Source organism: Hyaena hyaena, unplaced genomic scaffold, assembly GCF_003009895.1.
Source record: "Hyaena hyaena isolate Hyena2069 unplaced genomic scaffold, ASM300989v1 scaffold_19, whole genome shotgun sequence".
Classification (NCBI taxonomy): Eukaryota; Metazoa; Chordata; class Mammalia; order Carnivora; family Hyaenidae; genus Hyaena; species Hyaena hyaena.
In genome coordinates this window covers 3,851,564-3,865,923 of record NW_024080651.1, presented here as the reverse complement: position 1 = coordinate 3,865,923, position 14,360 = coordinate 3,851,564, and the positions used below count along the sequence as shown (strand labels likewise).

General features: G+C 47.4%; 1 protein-coding gene across 4 annotated transcripts in view; it reads left to right on the top strand.

Annotated features, from left to right (window-relative positions):
• The first annotated feature begins 450 nt into the window (after positions 1–450).
• The window catches only part of AP1B1 (adaptor related protein complex 1 subunit beta 1), a 55,992-nt gene continuing 42,082 nt past the window's right edge, over positions 451–14,360 (top strand). For 2 of the 4 annotated variants that reach the window (XM_039225564.1, XM_039225576.1), the window contains exon 1: positions 451–591. The gene's annotated coding sequence lies outside the window, so the exon portion shown is untranslated. The remainder of the gene's footprint in view (positions 592–14,360) is intronic. The other 2 variants (XM_039225584.1, XM_039225571.1) reach the window with 1 other exon arrangement.

Here is a 14,360-nt window from a genome sequence, read left to right as displayed (position 1 = left end):
ATATAAGTTCCTTGGAGGTTCACGGGTTTACCCTTCCAGTCGATATTTCCAAAGGGCTCCACTGAAGGGCAGTAAGCGCTAGACTACTACAAAACAGCTCTGGTTTTGACTCTTCATTCATAAGGTAAGTGATCTTGAGCAAAACCTTGCCTTTCTGAGAGGCTGAGATTTCCCGTCTCTCACACCAAAGAAACAGATGGCCCTTGAAGTCTGTCTGTACGACCTTCTCCATGTCCATCACCTTAAGCAACTTAGCGATTTAGGGGGCTCATATTTTCAGCGCTCCACGGGAGGCAGCCGCGAGGCAGCACCACGGCTGGGGAGGGGTTAATTCCGTTTGCCCCCGCCCCCCCGGCCCCGCCCCCGGGCACCACGCCCCGCTGGGGTTGTACCCTTGACCCCGCCCCCAGGCCGTGCGTCCACCGGAAGTGCCCGCGCGCTGGCAGCTCACTTCCGCCCGGCAGGTGACAGCCGCGGGGCTCCGAGCGGCCGGCGGCACGGACGCACCGGGGGAGAGGGAGGACGAGGCCGCGGACATTTTGCTGGCGATCCGAGCCGCGCCGTGGCGCCGGGAGCCGTTCGGACCTTCGGGTGAGGAAGAAGGGAGTCCGGCGAGGCAAGAGAAGGAGTGGGACGGGGAGGCGGTGGTCTGAGATGAGGGGGTTTGTGGGTTCAGAGGTCACGGAGAGGACGGGGCGCTAGATGGGTGAGAGTGGCTTCCCAAGCCCCTACGAGGCAGAAGGACTGTGGGTTCATTCATTCGCGCCCACTTGGCCGCGGGCCTGAATCCCAGCCGCCCCAGCCCGCAGCCCCCTCCTGGGACGTCCTCTGGAGAGGCTCCTAGACTTAGGCCCTAAGGAGCCCGCGCCTGACCAGACGGGAAACTCCTCTTCGGGTCCTGGTTGCCCCCTTCACATTCCGAGGCCTCCCTGTCGTTCAGGGCCTTATCTCTTTACCAAGGTTCAAACAGAAAAAAAAAAAAATCAAGAACCGGCCCTGCGCCGCCTGCCCGGAGGTAGGCTTGGGCTTGATCTGTCCGTTGGCGCTTCATGGACAGGTTATCTGGGGACACCTGTAATCATGTTAAAAATACGAAATGCCAGCTACTGGTTATTGAGCTCCTGTTGCGTACCAGACAGTGTGCTAAGCACTTTGCACACAATACTACATGTAAACTTCATAACAACCTTCCTGAGGTTGTTGATATTCCCATTTTATCCACAAGGGAACTGAGGCACAGTGAGGTTGAATCATACATGGTAAGGTCAATCCTGTACTTTAGGCAGAGCCAGGTTCTTACTCAGGCTTCCAGGGGCCTGCAAAGTGCAGAGACAAAAGAGGCTGCAGCAAGGTTGGGGTGTAAGGGCTATTTTAATATCATTAGCTGCCATTCTGTTTATTCGCAGCTGATTACAGTGTGGTCTTATTACTCTGCATCTAATTTTCATAAGGAGCATTTGATTCACATATTTAGGATGAAGCGATCCTGCAGGCTATTGCTGTAAGTGATTACCTTTCAGAACAGAAGTGGAAATATTTCGTGACTATTGGAACCGTGAGATACAAAACAGGCCATCCATGAAGCTAATTTAGGAATATTCAGACCCTCTCTTAAGAGTAGTTGAGCTGTATTCCTTTTGGAATAAAAAGAGGAAGCACATGACACCTAGGAGGATCTTTGGGCCCTGGGTTCTTGAAGAATGTTCTCAAGGGAAGGGTCTCTGTGTCTCTGAGAAAAGTGCAGGTCCCTTGGCTTCTTGGCCGGGGAGAGCACATCTTGCTTGGGAGATGGTGAGGTCATTTGATAGCTGCAGGACTAGACTCTGTGAGTCTGAGCCTTATACCTTTGCAGACATTCACTTGCTCTAGTTCTGCCTCAGTTTCCCCGACAGCAGCATGAGAAGGACCTGCTGCCTTTTTATCCACTCCTGGGTGTTAACAAGCCTTAATGAATGCGTGTGAAGGTTTCCACATGCTTCTGAAGAAAGCTGTGATATAATTACTCTAGTACCTTTTTTTTTTTTTTTTTTTTTTTAACTCTGGTCTGTTCTCCTAGCTCCATTGAATTCACAGAAACTTAATATTGTCACCTTATCCCCATCCTTCCCGGGGAGGATTCGAGATGAGGCTACTTGTCACAGATGGTGAGAACATGAGCAAAGCTCAGAGCATCTGGCTCCCTGTCCTGAGTTGAGCCCACCAGCTTCCTCCAACCTCTTAAAAATTGTCATGGAGAGTAGCTTCAATAGTTCTCAAAGAATCAGATCCCTCAGAGGTTGTGGAGACATTATCTGTTGAGTATGGGTTGAGCATACTCAAGAAGAGTTGCCAGTCTTCACCCTGGGCAACTGGAAGGGCTCACAGGTGTAATGGCAAAAGCACTGCCCGACTCCCCATCAGTCAACCCTGAGTTCCGACCCCAGCTCAGCAGCTTCCTGGTAGTTTGACCTGGACAACTTACTTAGGCTGGGCCTCCTTCACTTCAGCTCTAAAATAATACTGACCATCACCGTCTTGCCATCCACCCCACCCCCCGCCACCCCCCAACAGTGATGTGAGAGTGGATTAGATAAGGCAATTTGTGTAGAGACCGTTATTGTGAATGGGTGTTTTGACTCTCGGCAGTTGATGCCTACTGGGGGCCTGTGTCTGAGGAAGGCTGTCGACCCTGGTTTGTGGGGTGTTACTTCCTCCTGCAGAGATCTTTATGTACACAGGACTATCACCACCCTTCTCGTTTCACTTCCTAAAAGTTTCAGGACAAGTTTAGTCTATTGGTCCTGCTGGCTTTGGGCTTGGCCTTTCATCTTTTTCTGGTCGTCTTCTGAAACTTGCCATCTTGACTGCTCACTTCCCAGAAAACCCTCATGCCTGGCACCAAAGCCTGATGTGCTGACAGTGAGCAAGCGTGGCTTGGGTATGGGCTTTGCATGTTTGTGTCATGAAGGCTGAGAGGACATCTGTTACATGTAGATGTTTCTTTTTCTGAACAGGGTTTTTGTGTTTTTTGTGTTTTTGTTTTTTGCCTAAGATAGGTCACTGATAAGTGATCACAGCCCAGAAATGGTTTTTGCATTGTTGGTTTGGTTTTTTTTTTTTTTTTTTATCTTCACACAGAAGCAAATCATGTCAGAGAGAAAGTATCACTTGAGCAGTTGGGAAATCCTTAAAAAAATAACCTGCTTGATTATCCATCAATGGCTCCTCATTGCCCTCAGGCTAAAATTCACATTCCTTATCATGGCCTTCAAGTCCTTTTGGGTGACCCCTGCCTGGCCCCCTTGCCTTATCTCTCCTACTCCCCACTTCTGTCTCTTCCCAAGCTCCAGTCAAACTCAGCTGCTTGCCACTTCTACCACCCCCAGCTCTTTTTCCCTCTGTCTCTGCTTTGTGCTGTCCTCACTGCCTGAACACCATTCCCTGTCACAGATGCCTCTTTCTTTGCTGGACCACTGCTTGGAGCTTCCTGTCTGATCATCTCCCCCACCTTGCAGGCCTGAACTTCCACCATGGCCTGTGGCACTGATCACGATGGGTTGTCATTGTCTGTTCGCTTGGCTGTCTTCTAAGTAAACAGCTCTTAATCTCTGGGGAGGACTTGTCTTAACTTTCTAGGTCTCTGGCACTTAGTGAAATGTCTGGCACCTAGGTGCTCAGTAAGTGTGCAGTGAATGAATGGAAGTTGCATTGAAGTGTTAGGATTCCTTGATTCCTAAGGAATTCAAAGCACTTTCCAGATGATCTCCTGTCCATCCTCATATCACTCTGGGGGATAGGGAGAAATCTGACTAGCGATAGGATTACTACTCTTGGGCTACTGTGGCCACCACCCAGCAACCACCAGAATGCTTCAGGGCCTCTAGGGACCTGGAGTTGGGGAGCAGCAAGGAACTGCTGGTGGCAGCCACCCTCCCTAGGTGGTAGTAAGCGTGGCTAGCATCATCAAGCACTTGGTGGGCTGGGCACTGCTGAAGGCTTTGTGTGTATTGACCTGGTTTAGCCCCACAGATCCCTCAGGTGGATGACATTGCAGTTATCATTTTACAGTGGTGGCATGCTTGTGCTTCTTGGGTTGTGTAGACCCGGTGTCACATCTGCTGTAGCCGCCTTTCCTCTCCCAACCCCTTGTTCTTAGATCATCTCCCCTGTTATTTAATGGAGCTGAGAAGGGGCTTGGCTGTGGTTTTAGACTCCCAAGCTTCACGCTTTTTGGGTCTAATTTAGCCTTGGGCTTGACCCCTGACCTTAGGGACCCCTTCCAGTTAAGGTAAGAGTATGGCTCGTTGACTCCAGAGTGCCCAGTAGCTGACATGCAGCCAGATGACTGCTCTCTTCTCTGTGGACTTGAGCTGGAAGATGGATCTTAAAGCTTTACCACCAGTCCTGCACTGTTGATTTTCAGTACTGAAAACATTCAGCAAAGCAGAGCTCTGCAGAGGACTAGACTTGGGTGACACATACTTTTTGCCACACCTAATTGCTTTTAGGGTCTTAAGCATATTGAGAGTGGAATGACAAAATTTCATTAGCTGGTGAGGCTGCTCCTGTGGTCTTCATTCTCTGATCTCTAAGGGCTGAGGGGCTGGATGTTACTTAGACACTTAGGACACGGCCCTCATACATTTGGCATTTATTCATTCAGTATTTATCGGGCCCTGCAGTGTGCCTGGCACTGGGCTAAGTGTGATGATGGGTAAACAAGTCAGTTTCTGTGCTTGGGTTGTTTACTGCATTCTAATGGGTAGGGGTAGCGGGGGAGGCAAAGAGGAAATAGAAAACAAATGCAATAATTAGAAGAACTGGTAACCCTGAGGGAAGCCGGCAGAGCATCTAGCCCCTGTTGAAACGTAAGTCCGGTCTCAGAACTCCTGCTCAGAACCATCTAGCAGCTCCCACTTCACTCAGAATGAAAGCCAGAGTTCTTACCTTGACTTGGAAGGCCCCCTGCATTCTCCTCTGACTTCATAACCCACTCCTTACTCAGCCTCCCTGCCATTCTCAAACAGGCCAGGGACACCCCCACTTCTCACCGTCTTAGGCCTGGAAGGCTCTTTCCCCAGACACTGTCACCTGTCACCTTCTCAAGGTAGCCACCTGGTTAAATTTCAACCTCTTTTCCTCCCCTCCCCCACACTCTCTATCCTCCTTCCCTGCTTTCCTGCTTTCTTTTTCTCCATGGCATTTATCACTCTCTGAGATGGTATAGATTGTACCTATTTAGCTTGCTTGTGGTCCCTGTCTGCCACAGGGATGTGTGCTCCATGAAGGCAAGGAGTTTTGTCTGGTTTATTCACTGCTGCATCCCTAAGCACGTAGACCTGTTTGTGGCATGGGAGGTGCTCAGCCAGCCTGTGACTAGGAACAGGGGTGAGGGCGAGGACAGAAAAATACCTACGAGTGCAGGGACGGTGTCTTTGAAGTGATGTCATCTAAGCCGATATTTGAAGGATAAGTTGGAGCAGCCACTCTAGACGCTGGAGTGGATAATCTAGGCAGAAAGCTCAGCAAGGACAAAAGCAGTGAAGAGCTTGACAAAGGAAACAGAAGGCGTGTGGGCCTAGAGGGTTACAGGCAGAGGGAAGGGCCTACGTGTGCTCACTTCGCAGCTGTGTCAGAGCACCTGCCCCCAGCATTTCATCCCCACCTCCTGCAGCCCTAGTCTCAGAACGGATGCGTGTGGAGCAGGGGATGGCCATCTGGCCTCACTGAAGAAATGGCCTAGGGGCGCCTGGGTGGCTCAGTGGGCTAAGCGTCCGACTTTGGCTCAGGTCATGATCTCATGGTTCATTGGTTCGAGCCCCCCGTCAGGCTGTGTGCTGACAGCTAGCTCAGAGCCTGGAGCCCGTTTCAGATTCTGTGTCTCCCTCTCTCTCTGACCCTCCCCTACTCACACAGTCTCTCTCTCTCAGAAATAAATTTTAAAAAATTTAAGAAAAGAAAGAAAGAAATGGCCTGGACCTTTCTCCCACTGGAGATGTTGCCACCTGATCCTCTCCCCCACTCTTTGCCCTTTCTTCTCTCTTTTCTTTATTTACTTGGCTTCCATGTATTGCCAGGGCTGGGGGTCTGGCATTTTCTACTTAAGTTTTGTCAAAATAGCTTGACAACCAGAACAGATGCATTTCTGATGCTGACACACCTGCTACATGGACCATGGGGAAGCTGGTCTCTAGCTGAGGTGGGCTTACAAAACTTGAAACTTCCCCAAGAGGAGAGTTGAACACTAGTGATTCAGACATTTATTGAGCACCTACTATTTGCCAGGTAACAGTCTAAGAGCTTCACAGTAGTGAGTAAAATGGACAAAATCTTTATCTTCATGGAGCACATTATGGAGTAGAAAAAAATAGACTAAAAAATACATTTTATAGGGGCATCTCGGTGGCTCAGTTAAGTGACCGACTTCAGCTCAGGTCATGATCTGATGGCTTGTGGGTTTGAGCCCCACACCTGGCTCTGTGCTGATAGCTCAGAGCCTCCAGCCTACTTTGAATTCTGTGTCTCCCTTTCTCTCTGCCCCTCCCCTGCTTGTGCTCTCTCTCTCTCCCTCAAAAATAAATAAACTTAAAAAATGTTAAATAAATAAATTTTATAGTATGTTGCAGAAATACAAAAGAAGGAAAGAAGGATGGGGAGTTGGGGGGATTGGTTGGGGACGTATGCACTTTTTTTTGAAGTTGATTTACATTAATTTTGAGAGAGAGAGAGGGAGAGAGAGTGGGTCAGGGGCACTGTCAGTGCAGAGCCAGTGCAGGGCTCAATCTCATGAACCGTGAGATGATGACCTGTGCTGAAACCAAGAGTTGGATTCTTAACCAACTGAGCCACCCAGGTGCCCCAGGGATGTGTACAATTTTAAATAAAGTGGTCAGAGAACGTGACATTTGAGTGAGATTTGAAAGAGGTGAGGGACTAAGCCATGATGCTATCTGAAGAAAGCCTCTGTGGCAGTGACCAGCGCATATGTGCAAAGGCCCTGAGGTAGAAACATGTCTATTGTGTTGAAGGATCAGCACAGAGGCCCATGTGGCTGGAACTGAGGGAATGATGGGGAAGACAGTGGGAGAAGAGTTCAAAGGAATAATGGGTGGGTGGTATGTATGTGTGTAAACGAGAGACAGAAGGGATATGTCTCATACAGGCCTTATAGCCCATGAGGGCATGGTAGAGATTTTGGCTTTTACTCTGAGTGAGACAGGGAACCATTGGAGGATTTTGAACAGAAGGGTGGCACTTTCTGCCTTAGACTGTAACGGGATCATTCTGTCTGTTGCTGAAATGAGTTGTTGGGAACAGTGTGGAAACAGCTTTGGTAGCGATCTCGATTAGCAGTAATGGTGGCTCGGGGCCTGGTAGTAGTGATGGAGCTGGTGGAAAGCCGCTTTATGGATTCTGGATTCGTTTTGAAGGTAGACCCAATAGGATTTGCTGATAGATTAGATGTGGGATATGAGGGAGAGTGTGTTGTCAAGGGCAACTGAGGTTTTTAACCTGAGGTCAGTTTTTATCTTGTTAAGCTTGAGCTACTGTCAGCTGTATAGACATTCAAGTTCAGATGTGTATTAGGCAGTTTGGATATATGTGCTGGGAGTTCATCGGAGAGGTTGGGTCTGGGGATGTAAACTTGTGAGTTGTCAGCATATAGATGATACTTAAAGCCTTGACACTGGGCAAGCTTACCATAGAGGCAAGATAGTACTGGCAGGGAAGGGAAGACATACCAGGCCTAAGTTGGGGCCTCCAGTGTTGAAGAAGAGGGAGAGGAGGAAGAACCCACAAAAGAGACTGAGAAGGAGCAGGCAGTGGGGTAGAGGGGAGGGCAGAGAGCATGGCATCCTGGGATCCAGGGGAAGAAAGTGTTTCAAGGAAGAGGGGGTGATCAGCAGTGTCAAATGCTTTTCAGCGTGAGACTTGTCACTTGACAGGGTCACTGCATCTTCTGCCTGTAGGATCTAACATGCTGTGGCATCCGGGACCATCTGTGAATCTCCTCCTTCTTTGCCTAACGTCGTCTACGCCTTTCCTTTCCAAGTCCTTGCCGTCAGCCAGACAGGGGTTCTCACAAACTCCTGAACATGCAGGCTTGTTTTGGCCTTGGATAAGTCACTCCTCTCTCAGCATCTTTAATTCCTCACTTATAAATAGGGGCTACAGACCACTTAGCACAGAGCCTGCACCCCAGTCAGTGTTGCTGGTGGTTTAGCCTCAGTGGTTTAGCATCTTGTGGGTCTTTTCCAGGTCACCCTCAGGGCTCCTTTTCCAAATTTGAGCCATCTTTTTGTCTCCAGGCAAGCCCTTGTTCATCTAAGAGGGCTTCCCTAGATGTTCCCTCATTCTCAGAACCCTCCTCGTCCGAGCAGTGGTAGCACTTAACTGGAAGGCATGATCACTCTGCTGTTCACCCACAGTCCGTTATCTGGCCTCTGCATCCGTAAGAGCCCAGAGCGAAAACTGTCCTTTGTCTCCCGGGTGTGTGTGTGGGGCACAGTCTTAGTCTCAGAGCTGACAGCGCCCCACACTGTTACATATGCTGAATGCATGACTCCAACACTTGACAGATCTTCAGAAAGTATTCCCATTATATAGATGGGAAAACTGAGATCTCAAGGCACCTTATTTTATGGTCTTTGGCCTCTTTTCTCTTCATCTTGATTAAGTATTATTCAGAAGAAGCCCCTGTTACTTTCTTTTTTCTTGACAGCAGGTCTTTCCAAGCATGACTGTCTGTAGATAGTTGAAAACTGGCACATGATTCTAGAAATAGGTTCTAGAGACCCGGTGCTAGTACAAGAACATTTGCACATGGCATGTGCCTGCCTTTACTTCCTTTTCATTTTGAGGCTTTAATTGCTAGTGGGTCTCAGGAGATTGATTTTGGCTAATCGCTTGTCATCCAAATCCCAGAAGGCCCATAACTTGGCACACTCACCCAGACAGGCTTTCACTAGGCACGTTACCAAACTTGACATTCCTGTTGTCCAAGCTGGATGGGCTGGCCCTAAAATAACCGGTCATTCAACGTTTGAGGGACTCTGCAGGGATGTGTGGCAATGTATTTCGTGTAACCTTTAGCTTGGAGAGTGTGTGTTTCCGCCAGGGCTTCGCTTAGACAGGAGAAGTTGCCTTGCTGGACAGAGTGGGACCTGTGACACCTGTTGAGGGTCAGGGATAGAAAGTGTTGGTGCTGCCATTTTCTAGCTGTGTGACTCCAGACAAATGCCTTGATCTCTCTGTGCTTCAGTTTCCTCATCAGTAAACTTGTGATATTATCAGCCGCTTCTCCACAGATTCTTGTGAGGATTAAATGTGAAGCTCTTTATGTAGTATCTGGCCCGTGGTGCACATCCGTTTGCATTATGACTCCCACTGCCACCTTTGTTCTGAATTTCACGCCAAGCCTAAAGACGAACACAGCTTATTTTCTCACAGTTCTTGAACCGACTTGAAAGAGCCTGTCTGAATTTGGTGACCACATTGTCTCAGAGAGAAAGTCTGAAATCTGGTTTCTCTACTGCTGATCCACCTTTTAATCTTCAAGCTGACCTTACCTGTTTCCCTGTCTATAAAGTGAACTCTAGGACTTACCTGTGAGGACCTTTTCCTTTTTTTTTTTTTTCTTTAGCTTTATTTTTGAGAGGGAGAGAAAGAGTACCCACAGGGAAGGGGCAGAGAAGGAGGGAAAGAATCCCAAGCAGGCTCCACACCACCAGCGTGGAGCCCCACGTGAGGCTCGAGCTCACGAACTGTGAGATCATGACCTGAGCCAAAGTTGGACATTCAACCGACTGAGCTACCCAGGCGCCCCAGGACCTTTTTCTTTTTAAAAAGGGGCTGTCAGACAGGTGAGCAGCAGTGAGTGATGGCCGGGTGGTTAGTAGAATCATTATCTCTTATTATAAACTCTAGGCTTCCTGGGGCAGGCACCCAGTCCAGAGCATGGCAGAGCAGGGGAATATTTGTGAATAATCACCCTGTGGCTTGGAGACACAACTGAAACATCCAAACGTGGGGGATGATTAAGTTTGGCTTTTCTGTTCTAAATGAAGAAGAAATACTACCACCCTAACCTCTTTTATTCATTTTTCCTAGTGTAGTTTTGACTGTCCTTGAGCTAACATGTACCTAACAGGTTTCTGAACAGCTATTCATCAGGCAAGGGTTTAACAGTGACAATTAAAAAAAAATTTTTTTTTAATGTTTATTTTTGAGAGAGAGAGACAGAATGTGAGTGGGGAGGGGCAGAGAGAGAGGGAGACCCAGAATCCCAAGCAGGCTGCAGGCTCTGAGCCATCAGCACAGAGCCTGACACGGGCCTTGATCTCACGAAGTGTGAGGTCATGACCTGAGCCGAAGTTGGACGCTCAACCGACTGAGCCACCCAGGCGCCCCAGCAGTGACAATTTTAAACAGGGATCATTTTTCCCCTGCCCAAATATCCTTGAATTCAGAGATGAGTCTTAGCAACTGGATCAGACCTTGCCAAATACCTCCTTCCCCCTTCCCCTTCCCAAAGCTGCTTCTCTGGCTCATCTCACGATACTGATGGTCTCCCTTGTTGATTCACTGAGTGCCGACTGTGTGGAGCGCACTGTGCTAGTGCTGCCAACTTGTTGCCTCTCATCCGATTGCAGAGCATAGGTTGTCTGGCACGAGTCACTGCCCTGAGCCTAGAAATGTCCTTTCCCTGGCTGTTGGCGGGCCATTTGGGGAGTTGCTTGGCTTGTTACTGTTTTCCTTCCTACTGAAGCCCTAATAAGGTTTGCTGGCCCTGATGCATTCTGCATTTGTTTTCTCTTGTCCCTTGGAAACGTCCTCTGTCATGCTATGAGAATGATCATGCTTCACTTCCTCCAGTTTGATACCCTGGAAGAACACTCATTGGTGAGGAGTTGGATTTCTCATCTAGCAGAGGATCATAGAACGTGAGTTGTGGGAGGGAGCTTATCTGTCATTTAATAGGCTGAAACTGTTGTCCGTGGAACTGTGGGTGGCCTGAAGGGTCCCTGGTGAAGGAGGGGAGTTGGGCATACTGGAATGAGCTAGGCTGTATGTCCCTCAGTCTTATGTCAACCAGAGCAATCCGTTTTTTGTTTTAAACAGTTTAAAAGAGAGAAGGGGCTTGAAAAGCCATTGATCTGGTTGAATTCTCTTGTTTGACAATTGGAAACAGTAAGGCTCAGAGATGAAAGGATTTGCCCAGGGTCATCCAGTTGTTGGTAGCAAAGCTAGATTTCCTGGCAGCTGTCTTGGCATTGGGTCAGCCTTGCCGTGTGTGTTGAAAGTTATCCACAAAGGCTTATGTCCCTGGTCTGCCCCGTCATCACTCTCTGGTCTCATCAGAGAGCCCTCTTATCTTGATTTGTTTTAGGCCCCTGATTTTGTGGCTTCTCTGGGAGCCTTTTCATTCATTTTGTCAGCAAACATTTGATGAGCTCCTGGAATGTGCCAGGCATAGTGCCAGTCACTGGGTTGAGAGCATTAAACAGGACAGATCCCAAATCAGAGTCATGAGGAGGGCTGTGGAGAAGTCCATGATATGATTGAGTCAGATGTTGGGGAGACCTCTGCCCCTTTGGGTCTGGAGACCGCTCCTCTGGGGCATCAGTGTTTGAGCTGAGACTGAGGATAAGCATGGAGCTGGGAACAGTGCTTTGGACAGATTCCCCGCTGTTTTCTAAACTGCATCATATTTGGGGCACCTGGATGGCTCAGTCAGTTAAGCGTCTGACTTCAGCTCAGGTCATGATCTCAGTTTGTAGTTTGAGCCCCGCTGCAGGCTCTCTCCTGACAGCTCGGAGCCTGGAGCCTGCTTCGATTGTCTGTCTGTCTGTCTCTCCCTCTCTCTCTCTGCCCCTCCCCTACTATGCACATCGATGACCATACGCTTTCTCTCACTCTCCCTTTCTCTCTCAAAAATAAATAAACATTTAAAAAAAACCTGCAATAAATTTGAAAGAGTTGATACAGATTTGTGATGAGCACTGGGTGTTATAGGTAAGTGATGAATCACTAAATTCTCCTGAAAACAGTACTACACTATATGTTAACTAACTTGAATTTAAATAAAATCTTGGAAGAAAAAAAAAAGGTGATATGCATAGGATATAAAATTCCCAAGATATAAGCTGTTGAGTGATGAAAAGTCAGTCTCTCACTGTCCCTTGGCAATCCAGCATCTTTTCTGGAGGAAACTACTGTTAACTTTTCTTGTTTGCCCTTTCTTTCTTTCTTTTTTTAATTTTTAATTTTTTAAATGTTTGTTAATTCTTGAGAGATAGAGATTGACAGCATGTGCGAGGGAGGGGCAGAGAGAGAGGGAGACACAGAATCTGAAACAGGCTCCGGGCTCTGAGCTGTCAGCAGAGAGCCTGATGTGGGGCTCTAACTCAGGAACGGCGAGATCATAATCTAGGCCGAAGTTGGACACTTAACCAACTGAGCCACCCAGGCGTCCCATGTTGTGTCATAATTTTTAAACAAGCGCTCTATGGAAGGATATTTAAGGTGTTTACAGTAGTTTGCTATTACAAAGGATGCTACATGAATAACTAGATCTACATGGTTTTTATATATATAGAATAAATTCCCAAATTGATGTAGAGATTGTAGCAATGTAGACCCTCCTTAGCATCATATGAGGGTATCCCCCATCAGTATGAACATGGAATATTATCAACCCAGTAGCTGATTTACCAACCCAGTAGCTGATGGATGGTATTTCATTATAGTATCAATTTCTCTTACAAGTAAGCTTAAACCATTGTTCTTAATTTTTTGTGAACATATTGCATCCTTTGCCATTCTCCTGTTTTTAGGCACTTTTTATGTATTAAGGCAAATAGGTTTTTGTCTGCAATGTGATTAAAATTGGTGTGTGTGTTGAGCATATTTTTGGGTTTTTTAATTATGTTTTTGGCCATGCAGGGAAACTTCATTTTTATATAATTGAACTCCTAGATTTCTTTTTTTTTTACTTTCTTTTTACAAATAGTTTATTGTCAGATTGGTTTCCATATAACACCCAGTGCTCATCCCCACAAGTGCCCTCCTCCATCCCCCTCCCCCCCTCCCCCCCACATCCATCAGTCTTCAGTTTGTTTCTCAGCATTCAAGAGTCTCTCATGGTTTGCCTCTCTCCCTTTTTTTTTTTTACAAATAGTTTATTGTCGAATTAGTTTCCACATAACACCCAGTGCTCTTCCCCACAAGTGCCCTCCTCCATGCCCCTCCCTCCTCCCCCCTACATCCATCAGTCCTCAGTTTTTGTCAGCATTCAAGAGTCTCTCATGGTTTGCCTCTCTCCCTTTCCCCCACCATTTCCCCCCTTCTTCTCCCCCATGGTCCTCAGTTAAGTTCCTCCCAATCCTCCTATACGTGCAAACATATGATATTTGTCCTTCTCTGCCTGACTTATTTCGCTCAGCATAACACCCTCAAGGTCCATCCATGTTGCTACACATGGCCAGATTTCATTGTTTCTCATTGCCATGTAGTATTCCATGGTATAGATAAACCACATCTTCTTGATCCATTCATCTGTTGATGGACACTTAGGCTCTTTCCATGTTTTAGCTATTGTGGAGAGTGCTGCTATGAACATTGGGGTACATGTGCTCCTATGCCTCAGCATTTCTGTATCCCTTGGGTAAATTCCTAGCAGTGCTATTGCTGGGTCATAGGGGAGTTCTATTGTTAGTTTCCTGAGGAACCTCCACACTGTTTTCCAGAGGGGCTGTACCAGTTTACATTCCCACCAACAGTGTAGGAGGGTGCCCGTTTCTCCACATCCTCGCCAGCATCTAGAGTTCTCTGATTTGCTCATTTTAGCCACTCTGACTGGCGTGAGGTGGTATCTCAGTGTGGTTTTGATTTGTATTTCCCTGATGAGGAGGGATGCTGAGCATCGTTTCATGTGTCTGTTGGCCATCTGGATGTCCTCTTTGGAGAAGTGTCTGTTCATGTCTTCTGCCCATTTCTTCACTGGGTTGTTTGTTTTTCGGGCGTGTAGTTTGGTGAGTTCCTTATAGATTCTGGATATTAACCCTTTATCTGATATGTCATTTGCAACTATCTTTTCCCATTCCGTTGGTTGCCTATTAATTTTCTGGGTTGTTTCCTTGGCTGTGCAGAAGCTTTTAATCTTGATGAGGTCCCAACAGTTTATTTTTGCTCTTGATTCCCTTGCTTTTGGGGATGTGTCAAGTAAGAAGTTGCTGCGGTGGAGGTCAAGGAGGTTGTTTCCTGCTTTCTCCTCTAGGGTGTTGATAGTTTCCTGTCTCACGTTCAGGTCCTTTATCCATTTTGAGTTTATTTTTGTGCATGGTGTGAGAAAATGATCTAGTTTCATTCTTCTGCATGTT